We start from the raw sequence: 11,525 nt of genomic DNA, 5'->3' as shown, positions 1-11,525 counted from the left end.
GAAGAAGAAGAAGAAGAAGAAGAAGAAGAAGAAGAAGAAGAAGAAGAAGAAGAAGAAGAAGAAGAAGAAGAAGAAGAAGAAGAAGAAAAGAATCAAATCCTCCCAGGTTTAAAAGGGAAAGAAAATGCAGCTGAGACTTAGATGCTGATTTCTGTTCCCAAAGCCACTTTAGGTTCACATGCTGTGAAAATAGTGCATATTAGGGGTTTTTAAAAATAAGTGTATATTCTTATAGAGTATATAAATTACAATGGAACATTTCTTGGTTTCTAAGGTAAAATGACTGTCAATAACAGTTTTCTTAATTTGCTGTAGTTGATGATTTCCTGTTTAAACAAATAAGCAGAGGCTGCCCTTGTGGAGAAAACAAAATAATCAACTTTCCTCTGTCCAAACTCCACAATTCTACCCTCTGACTGTTCTAAGGTCTGATCTAAAATGTGTTTGAACCTGGGAATTAGGACATGACCATTTATTAAATCTTTGACTTCCTGTTTCTGGCTACCTCTACAATTCTGTTATAGGCAACTCATTATTTTCTGATAAAATTCCAGTAATAGCTGGTATTTCTATCTGTTAGAATTGATTATTAATCCAAAGCACTTACTTGTTAGGTTCTCTGTAGTTATATTTTTGTTTTTATCTCTTGTGTGCCCAGTTGATGTTGAAAATAGAGCAGTAGTCACACACACAAACACATCCACACACACACAGACATTTACACACATATTTAGCTGGTGTTCTTCCTAGTCCAGTTGAATTATTTCCAGATTATTTGAGGTACTTCAGAGCAGAGGACCAGACTCAGTGGGCAGAGACAGGTAGCATGTGGCTTTGTTCTAGCATCTTAATCACTTTAATTCATCTTATCAAATGTGGCATCCACCACAAAGGCTTACAGATATTTAGAAGTAATTAATTATAGGCTTGTGCATATAAATCTGCTCAGCATATAAACAAATCAGCACATATAAAACCCATAAAAACAATTGTATTTAAAAAGTCCATGAAAGTCAAAATGGCGCAGGAATTCAAGGAGTTTCTCTACTTTTATAACAGTTCAAAAATAACATGGCAAGCAAGTAGTTTCCTTAACATTTTTTGGTGATAACACATATGTACCCAACTCTGACAGATGTGCCGATGGTAGTACACAGTGTGGACACAAGGAAAGGTAGACAGTGTAAGATCACACAGGAGAGCTGTACTTCTGTCTAGTCCCTCTCGTGACAAAACGATGATGGCGTGGCATGGCTTAGATTAGATGCAGGTGAAAGAACCTGCCATTTCTATAAAAAAAATATCCTTGGAGGAGGGAGACGGGCCCACCCTCAGGTTGTAGATATGTGTAACACACCAACTTCCTGCGACCTAGGAAAGGCTGCCAAGGATGTCTTTAACAAAGGGTGTGGGTTTGGCATGGTCAAAATAGATCTGAAAATCAAGTCTTGGAGTGGAATGATTGAATTTTCTACTTCAGGTCATTATTATACTGACACCAGGAACACCATCAGGCAACCTAGAGACCAAATATAAAGTCTGCCACTATGGGCTCACCTTCACCCAAAAATAGAATACAGACAATACTCTTGGGACAGAATTCTCTTGGGAAAATAAGTTGGCTGAAGGGTTGAAATTGACTCTTGATACCATATTTGTGCCAAACACAGAAGAGAAGAGTGAGAAATTAAAGGCCTCCTATAAACGGGATTGTTTTAGAGTCGGGAGTAACGTTGATCTAGATTTTTATTTTCTGGACTGACCATCTGTGGCTGGGCTGTATTGGCCTTTGAAGGTTGGTTTGCAGGCTATCAGATGAGTTTGACACAGCCAAAGCCAAACTGTCTCCGAACAATTTTGCTCTCGGTTACAGGGCTGCAGACTTCCAACTCCAGACTCATGTGAATGATGGCACTGAATTTGGAGACTCTATCTACCAGAAAGTTAACGAGAAGGTTGAACCGTCAGTAAACGTGGTGTGGGCAGCTGGCAGCAGCAACACTCAGGTTGGCGTTGCTGCTAAGTATAAGCTGGATTGTAAAACTTGTCTATCTTTTAAAGTAAATGATGCCAGTTTAATTGGACTGGGTTATGCACAGACCCTCCAACCAGGAGTCAAACGGACGCTGTCAGCTTTAATAGGTGGAGAGAACTTCAATACAGGAGGCCATAGGGTTGGATTGGGGTTTGAACTGGAGGTTTAATGGGGTTTTGAGTGGAGTATCACTTGTCCCTGGAAATGAAGAGAAATGAACCCACTATGTTTTGGCTTTAAAATTCTGTGACATTTCGAAAGTGTGAACTTTTAATTCTTCCAAAGAATCGTAATTCTTCCCACACTGAAGTCTAGAGACTACCGATCCATCCAATGGAAGGTCCTTGAAGGCATGCCTGGACATGCCATGTTTGTGCCACATTTCAGTTGAGCTCTGCAGAGTTAAATATGTTCCTCAGCAACAACCTAGTGTCATGCTAAAGGAAAGTGATCTGCCTCCCCAGTCTGTACATCGCGTCCTGCATGTCCCAGTCTGTACATCGCGTCCTGCATGTCCCAGTCTGCTTTTTCACGGTTTTTTTTTTTTTTTTTTAATCAGTCTCTGCTCTAGTGAGATCTTGGGTTTTGTATCAGAGTAAAATAAACCCATCACATGTGGAGCATTAAAAAAAAAAAAAGAAAAAGAAAAATGTTAGAAGTTTAAAGAGATGGCTTATCTGTCACACTAACAAAGCACATTTTTTGGATCCTTTAGCTTCAACATGCCTTCTACATTTGCAATAAAATATACCTTTCACGACAAATAGGATTTTCTTTGATCTTTATATCCATCTTTCTCTCTAAAGCTGGCTTACCACTATAAAAGCGCAGTAGAAGAATTGTACTTAAGCATTTCATTAAGCTTTACCCCATGTAAGCCAGTGGGTGCATCAATTATCACCGAGTGATTAAAGAAAATGAAAACAGCATACAAGCTTTCAGCACCAGCAAACGATACAGAATTTTACTTGGACAGTAGACATTCCACTGTCCCCTCCCACGTGGCATGCTGCTGGCTGCCAAGTTCCAGGAGTCTTTTGTGGACTCAAGCTTAGTCAAGTCATGTTCTTGCCTCTCTTTATCTCGTGTGTGTTGTTCTAAAGCATGGTACTTACTTCAGGCAGTTTTAGAATTTTGTGTGCTGCAAACCCAAGGTACAAAGTAATATTGCTTATGACTGATAGTGTTACCAGTGTGAATAATGGTTATTAAAAATAACTGCATTAATAATTATGCCTGAAGAACATGTGATGCATTAGATGTTTGTTAAATGAGGAAATCCTGTGCTCTCATTATAAAACCAGATACCATATGAGGCAAAAGATAGATCAATTAGCTTGATGGGGGCAATAATTTCACAATGTATGTTTATGTCAAAAATCATTTTTATTTATTTTCATATCCAAAAACCCTCTCTCTCTCTGTCTCTCTCTGTCTGTCTCTGTCTCTGTCTCTGNCTCTGTCTCTGTCTCTGTCTCTGTGTGTGTGTGTGTGTGTGTGTGTGTGTGTGTGTGTGTGTGTGTGTGTATGGGTTGTGCAGTGTAGTTGAAAGAACAATTTGGGGGATCAGTTCTCTTAACCAAAGACATTAGGCAAGCACTTTTACTCCCTGGGTCATGTCATCAGACCAAGTCTGTTTCTATGGAAAAAAATTTAAAAAATTAAAAAACTTTAATTTTTGTCAATCATACCTCACTAAATCTGAAATAAAAGGCATCATATATAAAGTCTCTCTCACAGCAAAGCTATGCATTTTGAAATGCGTTTGTGTTGACATGTGTAGCTATAGTCCCTCCCCCTCCCCTCCCCTCCCCTCCCCTCCCTTTCCCTCCTCTCCCCTCCCCTCCCCTTCCCTCCCTTCCCTTTGCTTTCTATTGGATGGATACTTAGCATTTGTCTGTTCATCCTGCCTCCCAGGAAAGTCTGGGGATTTGAATTGTTTGGTGTTGTTAAATACTGTTCAGTTGAAAACTGCCTCATACAAGATGTATACATCCTTTAATTTTAGGGATTTCTGGACAGTGTATTTTCAAAATCGGAAATGCCACCTATGACCATATTTAATTGTGTTGTTCAGTATCAGATTGTTTTCTGTATTTGTATCAATTTACACACCCAAAGGCAATGTGCCACAGTTTCTGCTATTTCAAGAGTGTCCCAGACCCTGGGGCATGTCTTTATAGTTTTGACAACCTGATATCTTATCGACTATGATATACTGCTTGTAATATTGACTCTTATATTGCCAATGTAGCTTTTCATTTGCTCATTGCCAACTTGGATTTTTTTCTTTTGGAGTGTCTACTTAAATCTGTTTTTTTTCATATTTATTTGATTTTCTTTCAAATTTGATGGTAACTGAACTTAGAATAAAAGGAATATGACACCTTATCAGTGTTATATACTTGATTATCTTCTACCTCTGCCATTTACTTTCCTTTTTCTTAAAGATAATCTTTAATGTTACCTCAATGTATACAATTGTTTCCATTTAATGAGTTCTTTCTCTCTTGTAATAACAGATTCAGCATATTGAGTTACTTGAAATCTTATTGCAGCTTTGACTAGAACTGCATTGATTCTTTGGTCTAAGTCGATCTGTAGCAAACTAAAATTGTTATGAATATGTCTTCCTCTTCCAAGTGATTTATCACTTGGGCAATTTTGATGTCTTTAGACAAAGTTGTTACCATAAAGACCATGAAGGCCATGAGATTCTGGGGAGGAGATGGATGACATGACAGTATGTGATCTCTGCAGCACATGCGACATAAACTTGTGAAATTGTACTCATGTAAAATTCTTCCTTGTTGAATTTGGTTAGTTGTAAGTCATATTTTACCTAAGAATATGTGTTGTAGGATATAAATGGAGAGAGAAGCAGAGACAGAGTACAGAGATACAGAAACGAAAAGACAGAGAGACAGAGAGAGAATGTTCTTTTCAATAGGTTCATAATTTAGATCATTAAAACAGCAAATTATATTATGGTAGAAACTATTATCAAGTCTGAAGCAGCCAGGTTTCAATTTAGGTCTCAATAATTCCTTCACTGTATAGTCTTCTACACGGACAATGTCAACTTCTATAGTCAGGGCATAAATGGTACCATGAGAAGTTCTGTAAACTACTGTGCTTTCTGCCTTTCTTAGTCTGATGGGTATCTAGCTGGCGTTTTCCTAAGAGCCTTATAAAATGTCCACAAGGCAAAATATGGAAATCTTTTGCCAATATCCTGAGAGAAACAGGGACATTCTAGCCATGTGAGTGGGCCATTTTGGTAATAGATTCTCTGGTCTCCAGGGAACCTCAAATAATTGCAGTCCTTGTCAAGAGGTTGAGCCAAGTACATACATTGATTATTTACATCATATTTTTATATTAATCATAGTTGTGGTTTTTGAAGAAAAAAATACATTATATGCTGACTACTCAAAACAGCTTCATGACTCAAATTCATGTTTTGTTTTGTTTTGTTTTGTTTTAACATTGAAAGTCCTTTTAACTATCTATTTTCAAATTTGACCATGAATTGTAGGCATTTCCTTTAATACATCTTGGGGCCTTGCTGGGGTTTTTTTCAGTCTAACATCACATGCCATACCATTCATTTCAAGTTGATTTGAACATGACCCTCATTATTTCTGTTCATTCCAAGTTGATTTGAACATGACCCTCATCCTTTCTGGATTCTCCATTTTGGTAATTAAGTTGCAGAATTCAAGGGTGAGTGATTACACACTACTATACAATCCCTATGGTGTTCAGAGACACTACCCCAATAGGTGTGCTTTCCAATTTCACAAGAACCAAAGTATTAGACAATGAATTGCTAGGCAAATAAGCATCCAAAATTGAGGACCTCAAGACGTTTTTCTTACATAGTTTTTGTGCATAAAACAAACATGCTTGGATTTTTCTCTAAAGGGGGGGGGGGACCAACAAGGTAGTCCACCAGCATGTCAAAGGCCTTTATGCATTAGATAGACTTGCATAGAAAGGACTTATTACCCCATAAATATAGGAAGCAAATAGATACAGTGAGCATGTTCAGTCCCTCCTGCTCAAATGAACAAGCAGCTTCAGGCTATTCTTTCTCTGGGAAGGAGAGTTTAAAGGGTGGGAACAAGATGTTAGGCATTTCCTAATGGAAGTGCCTTCTTAAGTTGTGGGGTCACAGGTGAGTTTAGATCATAAAGAGAAATGCTGCTTCAGCAAGAATGGTTATGTCTGATTTAGCATGCTATCTCAAGGGTAGTAATTTAGCTTACAGATTCTATTACATTTGTGATGATGGTGCTGCCCTTATAATGTTATCTTCTAAAGTATTTTCTACAAGTAATGAGCTCTGTGAACACACAAGCCTTCAGACAGAGAACCCAAGCACTGAATTAAATACTGAGACCCAAATAATCAAGACAATGCAGTGCCAGTTCACTAGGAATGCTTATAGTGATGCAGGCTAAGACACAGTTATCTTCACTGGCTTATAGTGATGCAGGCTAAGACACAGTGATCTTCACTGGCTTATAGTGATGTAGGCTAAGGCACGTTATCTTCACTGGCTTATAGTGATGCAGGCTAAAACACAGTGATCTTCACTGGGTTGACTTTTGACCTTCTTGAGGACGCAATGAAAACTTTTTCTTTTAAACTTCTACCTTTTCATTTGTTTCTTTGTACTAGTTTTTAATTTTAATTCTCATCCTTAATGTACATTGCGTCCCTACCATACTTCCATCTAGCAAATAGACTTACACTAAAATGCTGCACTGAAATTTCTTTTTTGGAAGTGATAATAAAGTACATGACAATCACTCTTTCAACTCAGCATTATCCTTTTGAGAGAAAGTTATTAAGCGTCGTATGTAAGTTAGATGAGGTTGACAATCATGTGGTGCTGAGGTGAGAAGAGATTGGCAATAAAAAGCGAGCCCTGGCAAGTGGGGTCCAAGATCATTATGCTCGAAGGCATTTTCCAGTGCATAGACAGGCCTTTTAACAAGGAGCACAGGGGCCTGTAAAAGGGGCACTATCCTCTGTAACCTTTCGTGTGTTCTAACATCTGAAATGGAGCCCATTTGAATTACTCCCTCTAGGCATCACCAAATAGAAGTTGAAAAAAATTAGCACAGACTGTGAGATGACTCAGCTGGCCCAGGTCTGTCACATTGCCTTACAGTACATCAAAAAGCATGTAAAATATTAGGCTGTTCATCTTGATTTTGGGGACTACCATTGAGAAGTACAGTCATGCCAGTAAATTGACTATGACACCACTATTCTCCACTTTAGCCTGGATCTCCAACTGGTGTAGGCCAAGAGACCATATATCATTGGTATGGAATGCTGAGAATTTACTTAATGCACATAGTTAAAGTTAACTATATTTCCTGGTCTTTGATAAGCACATTATTCCCATGGAGTTTTAATTTCTGTGTATGAAATAATTTTAAATGGAATGTCATTAAACTTGAAGTTAAATGAGGATGCATAATTTATAGCTAGATTGTATCAGGGAAGTAATTTATCTGCCTGAAATTATGTAATAAAATGAGGATCATAATATCTCTTTCTTTTTTCATGAGTCAGGCATCTTACAAAGATATTCTTTATTTTAGTATTTGGTTTTGATCACTCCAAAACTGTAGAAAAACTGAAAATAGACTAGGTAGCAAATATTTCCTTTTGCACTCTCAAGTGAGGCAATAGGTTATATAATATTTGAAAGCATGTTGCTACAACTGATTGTTTCCGTTCTTACATCCCAAAGGGAGTATTGTCAAATGGGTCAGGAGGAATTTCTAAGGGTCAAGTTACTGGACAACAGAAGTGCTTTTCTTCTACCTTCCAAGAAGAGAAGGCCTTGAGAAACACCACTGAGAGAATCTGTTGCTAGACCAGATATTCGGTATCTCAGAACAAAAAACTGTGAGAACCTGCTCCATGCAGTAAGGAGGGAACTGTTCATGAAGCAGCTTTATTCACTGACCAAAATATGGACCCTGTGGCTAGAGTTGCCTTGGGTTACATATGACAGGGGCATGTCTGAAGGCTCTCTGCCAGCTGTGATGGGGTACACATCTGCAGGAATGCTGGTGGTGCTGCTGCTGAATGAAAAGTCAGGAAGCTGAGACAAAGATGAAAAGTATACTTGGCTACTGAGAGGGAAAGCACTACTTGGGGCAAGAGTTTAAAAACAGTTCCAAGCCGGGCCTGGTGGCGCAGGCCTTTAATCCCAGCACTNGGGAGGCAGAGGCAGNCGGATTTCTGAGTTCGAGGCCAGCCTGGTCTACNNAGTGAGTTCCAGGACAGCCAGGGCTANACAGAGAAACCCTGTCTCNAAAAACAAAAAAACAAACAAACAAACAAACAAACAAAAAACAGTTCCAGTAGATGCTATGTCATGGTCAGCAGAAACATCCCTCTTCAAGGGGACTTAAGAAGCCACAGTTGCTCACAAAGATAGATTTTGATAGTGCTTGTCAGTATTGCTTTACTGCATATTTGGTTGGAAGACTGCTTGTGGACGTTGTACATCGTGGTGCGGAGCCTAGTGCGCACCACGATGTACAACGTCCACAAGCAGGTGGCACACGCCTTTAATCCCAGCACTCGGGAGGCAGAGGCAGTCGGATTTCTGAGTTCGAGGCCAGCCTGGTCTACAGAGTGAGTTCCAGGACAGCCAGGGCTACACAGAGAAACTCTGTCTCGAAAAAAAACCCAAAAACAAACAAACAAACAAAAAGACAAAAGTGAAAGGAAATGTGTTTATTCCCTGCATGTGAATAGAGGCATCATAGGACCTGCCCTTAATATCACTTGAGGAATGAAGACAATCTTCCAGGGTTGATTTGAATACATGTGGGTAAGGTATAAGTTTTCTTTTCTAATTATATTTTATGGAGTTCTTCTGTCCTAAATTTATAAGAATAATGCTCTGATTTACTGATCTAGTTATATAGTATGTGAGTAATTGAAATAGGCATCTTTCATCTTCTCTTCTGACTTGCCTGTTCATATTTACTCATATAAATTCAACCCTGGGAGGTTGAACTATCTGGAATACATAAATGTCCCTTTGTTTCTTGGTTTTCTGTTGAGTCCAGCTATAGAGGGCCTTGGCTGGAGAGAGGGGAGAAGGAACAATAGAGATCTTGAAATTATTTTTTTCTGTCCTCCCCAAACTCCATTGTTAAGATTTTCAGTGAGTTATATTCTTTAATGCCACCCACTGGATTCTAATTTCTTAATTTTTTCCTGATATACAGACTCCTCTTTCAGTGTGTGCTTAGGCCAGGCCATTCGGATATTGCGTGGCTACCATCATTAGACTATATTGAGAGTTTCTATACAGCCTTCTGGTGAAATAGTCTTCAAAAATTTCTATTTCTGAAGTGTCATGTAATTCTTGTAATATTTCTTGGCTTTCTGACCTCAAAATAATAATGGGATTACATGAGTAATACTTGTAAAAATGTTCAAATATAGAGTAATGTTATTGCATTTGCAAGATATATTCAATGTTGTGAAAAATCATTCTTCAGAAATATTCCAGGCAATTGCATTAAATCATCAGTAGCAATTGCATTAAAGGGTCATTCTGTATACTGAGAATGGAATTGCACCTTCCTCTTGTTATTTACACAAATGGGGTGGGCAGTCATTAACATCTGACATTAAATAAGTGTGCTGAAATGGGGGAAAAAATTTAAATTAAATTATAGTTGAATTTTCCTTATAAGTCAAAGTAATTCTCCCAAGCACCTAAAAATAAACTTGGTGTCATATTTAGATTAAAAATATGCCAAATAACAGAAAATGGGAAGGATTAGACCCCTTCCATTACTTCATATGCCCTGACATGCACTCTGGTTTGTTTAACTCTCTCTTGTTTCTCTGGCTTTCCTCCATACTTCTGTTTTCATCTCTAAGGAAACCTCTCCAAAGCATACAGTTTTCTCCCTTCCTAAATATTGTTTTACACGTATACAATAAATGTGCATAACGTTCACAGCTCTGTTCTCTCAGACCAGACACGTGCACTCCTATAAACCTAATCTACCAATACAGACAGGAATGGATTTCTCAGTTTTAGCAGCATGTAATTGAAACAAAGCCTTTACTTCGATTGTCCGTGCAGAGAACAAGTCAGGAGGTATTAAATGCTCAGACCTTTGTCACTCATAGAAAACTTTGAGTTGAAATGAAAATGGGTTCAAACTCCAGGATTATAGAAATGCTTTCTGCAGTAGTTAAAAACCTACCTCCCTTTGGTTTCAACCTGTTTTATATATAAATCACATGCTTTAAGAGTAAGAACATGAATTCCTGTGTCTTTCCCCTGAATATGAGTGATGCCAGAACATTTTAGATAGGATGCCCTTGAAATGTGATTCTAATGCATAAAGTATTATGTCTCAAATTAAATATAAATCATTTAAGATATTAAGTTAGAACAAATCTTATATTCCTCAAACATGAAGGTCAGCCACTGTGTGAACAAATGTATTCCCTTTCCTTAGCATGGCCAAGATTCTGGGAAAAGGTGGAGGTGGAGAGAGGCCCATGAAAATGGGAAAAGCTAAAGACCCTCACTTAGCTTGTCATGGGGATCAATTCTACGAGAGTCCTCTTTCATTTTATATAGCAATAGTTGCTGGCCCACAACTTGGGTCCAGGAATATTTACTGGCTGTGACAGCATTCCTGTGTATGGCTGAGTTCTCCTTCTGGGATTTATTTATTTATTTATTTATTTATTTATTTATGGTTTATTTATTTATTTATTTATTTATTTATTTATTTATTTATTTTTACCTTTCCTGTTCTTATTAACCACATGGAACCTGAAATGTCCTATGTCACCTTCTCAAGTGATGCTCCAAAGTTAGAGTCACTTCTGATGCTGTTTATTTTCCCTTAGAAAAGTAAGAGCAATGTTTTATTTAATTTCTTTCTTTCCTTTTGATTCTGTGATTTTTTTCCTGTCAATTCATATCCTTTAGCCTCCCATATTGTGGGATTACAAGGAGGCACTATTATAAAAATAATGATACTAACTATATTTGTTAAGATTTACTTGGTAATTTGTATATACAGTAGCATGTATATTAATATATATATTACTATTTTTTGCATACTTCCAGAAATTATATCTTCAAATATTATTTTAGCTCTTCTTTTTGTTCACAAAAAGTTCTTGGTAGACTGAATTATTTATATGTTTCAACTTCTCATTCTCTCCTCCATATCTTTTTTACATATTTAGAATACTTTTCTTAGTACATCATATACTAGTTCTAATTTAGTATTTGCTTCATTGTTTAATTGAAACTTATATAATATTCCAGATGCTTTCCAAGATAAAAATTATGCAATGGACCCTTATATTGCTTCATTCCACATGGCCCCACCACGTATTATTTTCAAGCAAAATTCAGATAGAAATGGATGGCCTTTGAACATTGTATTGCATTTTAACTTTCAAT

General features: G+C 37.6%; 1 protein-coding gene and 1 pseudogene across 2 annotated transcripts in view; one reads left to right on the top strand and one right to left on the bottom strand.

Moving 5' to 3' along the window:
* The window catches only part of Ostn (osteocrin), a 41,645-nt gene that overhangs the window by 7,340 nt on the left and 22,780 nt on the right, over positions 1-11,525 (bottom strand). The window lies entirely within an intron of this gene.
* LOC110329964 lies at positions 1,325-2,204 on the top strand (annotated as a pseudogene).

Source organism: Mus pahari, chromosome 12, assembly GCF_900095145.1.
Source record: "Mus pahari chromosome 12, PAHARI_EIJ_v1.1, whole genome shotgun sequence".
NCBI lineage: Eukaryota > Metazoa > Chordata > Mammalia > Rodentia > Muridae > Mus > Mus pahari.
This window is presented reverse-complemented; position numbering and strand designations above follow the sequence as displayed.